We start from the raw sequence: 9,071 nt of genomic DNA, 5'->3' as shown, positions 1-9,071 counted from the left end.
TAATTATATGTAAATGTATATGAGACTGGGTTGAAATAGTGATAATTATCCTCAACAAGCTGTTGAAATAAAACAACAGTAGCTGATATCTTCTTATATCCTGTAGGAAATGCTTAAAATTTCCGCCATATTGCTCCACTGATCTCAAGGTCTTTGTTGTAATTCAGTTAGAACTAGTGTTTACTGAATTTGTGACTACCTCATTAGTTTAGGCGGAACAGATCTTCCTTTTAGTGTGATTTATAACATACACTCCTCTGACATTTTCCTCCTCAATATTAAGCAGCAGCATGCTAAGGAATAAACTGGAATTAAAGTCCATTAAAGATGGCGAATCTGTGTGTGGTTAGCAATTTGCCCTCTCTTTCCTGCAGTTCACATGTTAATTTCGCTGTTAAGCAGGGTTGTCCAGTTTTCTTTTGTGTTGTTGGCTTGCTGTTCCCAAAGCACCCCCCAAAATAGAGCAAATTAAACTAAATCACAGCCATCTAAGTATCAGTGTTCGTCCTGATCCGAGTGGATGAAATTCTACAGGGAATAGCTCCGATTTTTTTTTTAACTTTGTATGTTATCGTTTCGAATCCACGTTTTTAAAAATCTTCAAGTGGGTTTCTAGAGTGACGGTTCTGCACTACCTTTAACACAAAAGCTTTATTTTGGAAACCTTAATATCATGACAAGGATTTGAAGCGTTTAGAGCTGCTAAAACATGTTTTATTTTCTAACAGAGCAACATTTTGATTTAGTAAGGATAGCATCGGAATGTTGTGGATAGAGTTTGGCTAAAAATACGAGATGGGTGCAGCATTACATAACATGTGCGCTCCTTGAAACTGAGTTTACTTACAAAGCGTGTGAAATTACGCACTGCACTCCTAAAGACTGGATAATTTATCGTAAATAGTCTGCTCTTTGTAGACGATTTTATTATGTTGTTCCTTGTTAATTGTTGAGAATCCCTATTGTTAGATGTGAATAGGTTTATGGGCTAACCTGGTCATTGCTGCAATCAAGAGAGAGTAAATGCTTGCGGTGGCGTGCCTTAAAACACAAGACTCCAAAATGCAAGCTGGGCGACCTGTTCACAAAAAAAAAGCTGCACTGATTCCCTGTCGTGATTAATAAACACAATACTAAAATGTCGTGTTTGCAAAGAAAATAACAGCGAAAACACCAAAATACTGCTTCCAGAAACTGTTAAATGACAGCACAAGTGATAGAACCTTTGTATATGACCAATTTTACACAAAACAGTCTTCAAACTGGGTTTTATTTTAAATGACTCCACACGTCCCTTCTTAAGAGTAGAATGGATCCGTCTTGGTTTCAACTCAGAAGACCCTGCATACTCACGTTCTGTCCAATAAGAGATAAACTTGCATACCCACACATTGTGCCCGGTAAGAATTGACACTATCAAATGATTGAACACAGATTGCTGCTTATCTTAATAGATGTCGTGACTGCATTCTGGTATTATGTGAAGTTTCTGTTTGTTCATGAAATATGGAAACATCGAGTTAAACAGGCGACGTACTAAACACAATGTTTACTGATACAGGAACCATTCATCAAAGAACATTTGCGAAGCCTTCCACAATCAATCAGGAAAGTCGTTCTGCTATCAAATTATCGATTTTATTGGAATCTCGTGGTTTAATATTTAACACGCTCCTTTATCGTCTTAGTTTTGGGGAGCGGATTGGAGTGCTCAAGTATGCACAGGTTAAGTTTTTAGTGTTTCTAAAACTCTAATTTTGAGAACAAACAGGCTAGTTTCATTAATCTGCGATCGGTATTCCCAGAGACAGCAAAGGACCCAGCAGGGGAACAGACGCTAGTGACACGTGAGGTCGGGATATTTTCCAAAAGTGGAGGCGTGTTAATTCTTTACTTTCAGCGGGCCTTTACCCGCACTCTTGAGCTGCAGTCACGCTTTTTTTTTGCTGATGTAAGATAGATAAACGAACTATAAAACATTCAATTGTGCTAATGGCTAAACTACACGATTGTAATAAAATTAATGGTTTGGCAGTATTACAATGTTTTATAATGCACGCATATAAACAAACTTTATATATTTAACTGTAAGTGATTGAGACTTTACTACAAGAGGAAACAGGAACAAAATTAGTCTGTGTCAGGAAAAGTTGGAATGCTTCTTCCGATCTTAAAAGAAAGCTCTGCAGAACATGTTTGCAGGAGCCCTTAGTTGACGAGACGACTCGCAATTAATGTAGAATATGACTTTCGTAAAACGATGACAGCCTTTTGTTGAAATAAAGCCAATTATTTCTGTAAAGTGGCGCAGGTCATAATCAAACATCCGCTTTCGGCGTGAGAAAAATATTGGAGTTCGATGGTGAACTGTTCCGTGTTCTCTTCAGTCACTCAGCACATATTCCGCTTTGCTTAAATACCAGTTTGGTGTCTTTACTCCTAAACACTTTTTAAAAGAACTGTAAGTATGTAAATACTGACTTGCTAAATGCAACTAAGTAGGTAAACCAAGCTGCAACAAAAGGTAAACGGAATCGTTCAGACGATCTGTTTAGGCCGGATGTCCAAACATGCCCCCTTCAACGATCTTATCGGTGCTCATATTCGGGATCAGTCGAAAGAAAGTTTCAATGATTGGTATCCTCACGGGGGGGTTGGGGGGGTGGGGGAGAAACAGGTTTATTGGAAATTTTCAAGGTTTCTTGCTTAGGTTTAATTAATTGTAGGATGACCACCTTTTTCTTTAATTACATATGGGTTTAAATGAAGTGTAAGTTTCAATTCCTGGAATATGATGTGATTTTCTCCGATAAAAACAATCAGAGACATTCCTCTTTCCCTATAATTCCTCTTTCCATAATAGCCCACATTCACATTACCAACTGTAAAAATTGTATTGCTGTTTTGTTCTGTTGCTTTAGGGTTACAAGTGGCACAATTGTGCTAGGTATGTCTTGAGAGAATTAGTCTCCACGAAATGACATACAAGTTCTAACTTTAAACCGTATGGATATCTGAAAATATTAAATAATTAGGAATGATACAGGTCATATAGGTATAGCCGCCAAACTTAAAAGTAAAAATCACACAGCACCTAATAAGACCAATTGCTGTGCATATTTAAAATCCCATCATAATAAAATGCAAGTTATACATGTCTAAACTAAAGGATATACGACTTTTTAAGGATTTTCAAAAACTAATTAAACTGTGGTAATAAAACACTAGCTGCTTTTTAAGCTATGAAAACAAGAAAAGGGTATCAAGGGGACGGGGGGAGGGGCGGTAATCACTGCAAAGGGAACACAAGAAAGACCTTCCAATGAATTGGCAAGATATCGGCAGAAAGCAAAGAGATAGAAAATTACAGTTTGCATGTGATTTAAGAATTTTATATTCTTAAACGGAGCTTCCCAATTGAACTTTAATTGCATTTTGTCAAAGTTCTCGCTGCGTAGGATTGTGGAAGCTATCGTCTTTACCGTTAAACTTTGCGATTTGTCATTTTGTTTTACAATATTCTGATCTGTGGGGTTTCAATAATACGTCAAACTAATACTTTTTTGTATTTTGCGGTAACACTGACTTTAACAAAGTGTATAATACAGTTATGTATTGAAATGAAGACCGGAAAGGAGGTATGAAGAAGTATAAAGAAATTTTCATCTAAAAATATGTTGCTCTCAAGGATGAGAATGGGCTTTATAGGCCGTTTTTAACTGTTAATAGACTGTTTTACCCAAGGAAAATTGAGGCTACTAACCTGTGCTGCACTAAGGGATAAAGTAAGATTTTATGCACCTATCATTTTTGCTGGATGTGACCGGGATAATAATCTCGTTTACGACTGATGCTCACAGTTTGTGAACGACCCAAAGGCTATAGAAACAGCATGCTCGCCTCTAAGTTCAAATATTCTTTTCTATTGCGAAAAATATGAGATTTAAATATCATCTCTAATTATAGATGTAAGAGGCAACATCTTCCGCAACTCAGCGGTTACAACAAACAAGCCTGATCTACATCAGTGTTTCTTTCTTTGTTCTGATTCTACACAGAACAGCTGCTTTGGCCAACTCTGCATTTCCACTTGATGTTCGGCGTTAAAGTACTCGCCACAGATCCAATTTTATTCTTATATAGAACTAGACAAAGAGTATAATGAGTGTTTAATGGTCTCACCAGTGCAAAAATAAGGTAAGCTGCACTTCCCTCTCTTTAGGATAATCAAAAAAGCAGGTTGATTTCGAATACGGTCGGGTGCATGTTTACCATGAACGCTATAAAATACAACATAATGAAAGACTGGCCTTAAAAATATTTAGTTGCCCACTCAAACGACTTCCTACAGATAGTGTGTACAATTTTCATGTTCGTGGAGTCTAATAGAACAGGCTAAATAATCACAGATAAACCTTTGAGAGAGAGTGGGTAGAGAAAGAGAGATAGATGACATTTATCCCTGACCACCCACCCCTTCTTGGCAGTGGTAATTGTGATATCTCGCATTAAGTAACGACGTGAGCTGAAACTCAACCTACTTTAAAACACACAACTGTACAGGAATTTAATCAAATGTAATTTACTTTAAAGACTCGTGATAATAAGTGCTGGAAATCATTGCGTCGGGTAGTCTCCTAGTTTAAATACACATTCCAGGAAAACCAATGTTTTGGGTGAAGATAGGTTTGCTGAACTATTTTGGAACGTTTTCTAAATTGAGGAGCACCATTTCACAAGAATTGACGTTCATTTATCAGATGCAAGGCAATGGTATTACAGACAAACCTCTCAAGCCATCTTTACAGATTCCCCCTGGAGTTTGGAAAAAAGGAAGTGTTAGCGTTTGTTTTGGAGCAACCCTAACAAATGGGATTAGGAAAATAGCAATAACATTTCCTGTTTTGCATACATAGAAATTTGTGACAAAGAAGCGTATTCAAATTGGAGGTTAAATACGAAAATTAAATTGGAATGACCTTTTTCTTTAATCCACTGTACACAATGTCAATTAATATAATTGTAGAGCAAGACGTGGAACTTTGTGCGTATTTTTGCATTTCTATGTATCCACAATTCAAGCTCAACAATTCTGCATTAAAATTGATGCAGTCCCTTCGCAGCGTAAATGTTCCTATACATACCTATTTTTAGCAATGGGAAGTGCAAACATGGGGGAACAGCAATACCTGTCATCATAGTCACGATCCACGTTGAATGACAGAACTCCACAATGAATGAAAGAAAAGGGGCACTTCAGGTTCAGTGGGTTGTGTGATGAACTTTTGTAAGCTCGAAATAAACCCGAACTGTGAGGTACGCCAAAATGTGCTGTCGTGTTGACCAGGAGCCAACATTCCTTCAACTTCAGTGTTAATACTCACACTGTAATTAAACGTGGACGACCCCTTTACGTTGTTCTGTACATTTATTTATCTACAGGAAAACTACACTTTTGGCGTATACTTGTTCTGACCTCGGGATTGTACTTTGAGTAAAAATTGAGCGCGCTGTACTAAGACAGAAAAAATAGACACACAACCCTGAAAAGATTCGTCTTTTTTCTCATTCAACCTACGTACTTTGTTCATTCATGTACTGGATAGTTTGCAGGAAGATGTAACAAAATGGAAAATTTCATCTCACGTAAATGATGGTACTTGGAAAACTTCGGCTTCTCTCACTAAGTTTACTACACAAACCTTTTTCAGGAATAATACGCTAAAATAGCGTTGCTTAAAACTGAACACCATTTACTTAAAATGTTCAGCAATCTTTACAAAACTCAGAAACAGGCACAGGCTGTTCCTTTAAGGGCGTTTGGCATACTTCAGAACTCTCCAAACGCTATTGTTATCAGGCACCTTGAACAACTTATTTAAGGGACAGAAACCAAAGATAGCGAGTCTGTTTAGACTTGTAGCCTTTATCTTATTTTAATTAATGATTTTGGAAATGTAATTAAACCCCCTGAGAAGGCAGCAGCAACGAACACGGATTCTACCTCAAATAATCAAAGATAATGATGATGAGAAATACACAAAGATTAACAATTGTTATACCAAGAAAAAAAGCCTAAACCTTTTTGCCATACTTCGATATGTAGAAGACAACCTCTTTAAAAAAAAACATGCGTTATTGCTAAAGACTGAATAACAGAACACACGTAGGCTTTTATTTGGAGAAACTTTCATACGTTCACCCTGTTTGTAAAGCCCTAATTACCGATATTGCCAGAGAACGCAAGTCCTTATCATTCCACGTCGTCACCAAATAATGAAATCCCGCATCTTTCTCTGAATATTTGAACTTATATTTGTAACCTTTAAAGGCAACACAATCAAATATATAGTGTGAGGCAGTGTCTCAGCATAGCTTTAATGAGATGTACCATCCTGCATGTACTGGGTTTTCCGTCTGCACTCATTGTCCTTTCCAGTGGCTGGATTTAAATAACCCAAGAGTGGTCTACAAACGTGCTGAGTAAACACGGTGCTTTGTGAAGCGTCAGGCAACATCTCCGGCTGAAATATTGGAACTTTTTTTTTCTTGGATTTAACAAAGTAATAACCCACATTAGGAATGAGTGATCAGACGGCCTTTCATTGTAAGTTAATATAAGAGGAAAAGCAGTGACGTTGGACACAAACAATGGCATTCTGAATCAGCTCCTTTGATTGACGTTTGGGCTGCCCGACCTCGGGGAATAGGTTTCATTACGGAGAAGCACGCGAACATTAGGTAGGATTATTATTTCAGGCCAGGTTTACAGTCCCTAATTTTATTTCAAAATTACACAGCTCGAGAAACGAAAAGACTGATGATTTTCACAGTGAGAAAATCAAGATTAAATGTATGGATTAAATGCATGGATTAAATGTATGGATTTGGACATAGGTTCTTGGCAAAAACATTGCGTTCCTTATGTTCCTACAGTGAAGTGAACCTTATATCTGTAACTGTTATTAATGCTGTCCTAATGCCAGCTTAAATTTACAGTGTAAGTATGCCGTTAAAAAAGGCTTGAGTAGCCAGTATTTTATATTACTTAACAACATAGTCTGTCGTCTAACTTTGTCTCGATTTACAATTGAAAAGTGCAAAAGGATTTTCTGAAACTTATTTTTAGAAAGGCATTTTTGGAATGTAGGCTTCCAAAAGTCACAGTCGATTTTTCACCTGAATCAGTGGGAGTCGGGGATCACTGGGGATTCGCTACTTAAGAAACCGCAGACTCAGCAACTGAGTCATCGGCAAATTAAAAAAAAAGTAACATCGAATTCACTAAAGCTCCACATTCTCTTTGCTCCCAAACTTTTCCCCCTAAATAGCGGATAATTCAGCACACAGCGCCAGTAATGGGGTTTGATGCAGAAACCTCCCAATATTACCAGGTATCCCCATTGTGATTTCGCTTGGTTTTTTTTGGAGTTGGAAATAAATGAAACTCCTCTGACCACGTTAACAGCTTCACAGATTTGGAGAACCGGCAGCGTGAACAGAGAGGGAAAATCCCTGGCGCGCAGGAAGTGCCTTCCCATTCCAACTTCATTTCAAAGGTTTTCTTTGCGGGATATTTGCACTAACTACATTAATTTCTTGTTTTAGAGTTAAATGGCTTGAGATGGGAAATCTGGTCGAAGTGTGAACGCGTTATGACACACAAGTAACTTCTGCTTTTCGAAACGCACTCAAAAATAAAAGAGGCTTTGCACAGTGGGTTCTCGCCCATCATTATTTGGGAATCCTCCCCCCGCCCAAACACAATTCCCTTTTTTTTGTTTTGTTGCATTACATTGCTCTGTAGCGCAGAGCTGGTGAAATAAGCGCCCATCTTTTCAGGAGAGCAAACCTGCAGCTCCCCGCTCCGGAGAGAAGAGGAACTGCAGATCAGAGCCTACAATACATTGGCGACTATTTAACCCTTCGCAACCTCGAAAATTCACCCAGCAATCGATTTCTGGGTGACTTCTGTTGACGACAAGACGCCCAATTGTTAAATCACCACATTACGTTTACACGAAGAACGCTTATTTTATTTAGATAATCAATGAAAACATAGTATCGGAGACTACGAAAGCTAATTTGCTATATTCTTAGTTATTACATTTATTGACTTCAATTCCGTTGACAAACTCTTACATATTTGCAGTTTGCAACAGAATTTTGTTTCCAATTTTCTATTCCAAAATGTCTTACAAGTGCAGAGGCATTTCTCGATTGAAAAACAGTCAATAATCTCAGATTGTAATCAAAATCGAGACTTGAATAAAGTCGCAAGAATATTATTTAAAATGTGTCTGACCGGTAAACAGATTGCGATTTAGATGCACATTCACTTTTAGGAAGGAAGTCTCATCTTTTACAGGCTTGCGGAACAGTACTATGAATGCTCCATACAGATAAAAATCAGCTGATAATTTTATTGATAGTTTTACAATTTAATCGCTCCACAAACTGCAGAATTGCAAGCGATGTTCAACACAGATTAACAAATATAATTTTATTATATATAGTATTGATTGTTGCTTTATATATATAAAAAGGAATTTGAACACCGGTACAGCTACTCCAGCTGTTGTTAAAACTAGCAGAGTCCCCTAGCGATAGGATCAGTGAGCATGGTAACCTTCAGGGTTGGAACCGCACAAAACAACACGACATGGTAGTTCTCTGCACACTTTTAGCGTTTGACCCTCACGAAAGCACTGTTAATAGTTTTTTTTAAAATACGCTTATAGGCTATAACCTAATTATTAGCCGAATTATGAACTCGATGGGATCAAAATGAGGACATTGTGCATTTTAAAATTGCTTCATTAAAACAGCACCATATTATGACCGATTTCAGCTGCAGAACCGAATGCATTTCTGCCAAAAGCATATCCTCCAAGGAAAACAAAGACCTTAAAAGTTAATATTGCGAACAGATTGGAAAAGAATTTAGTAGACGCAGCCGATTGATTAATTTGGCGCGATAAAAGCAATCACTCCCCATTCAACTTGTTGAAATTCGTCATCCTTTCTCTCAAATGCCAACGAATCTGAAACAAGGACACACGTGTAGTCTA

Source organism: Chiloscyllium punctatum, chromosome 8 (assembly GCF_047496795.1).
Source record: "Chiloscyllium punctatum isolate Juve2018m chromosome 8, sChiPun1.3, whole genome shotgun sequence".
Lineage (NCBI taxonomy): Eukaryota > Metazoa > Chordata > Chondrichthyes > Orectolobiformes > Hemiscylliidae > Chiloscyllium > Chiloscyllium punctatum.
The sequence above is the reverse complement of the archived record's forward strand: the minus strand, read 5'-3'. Positions refer to the sequence as shown.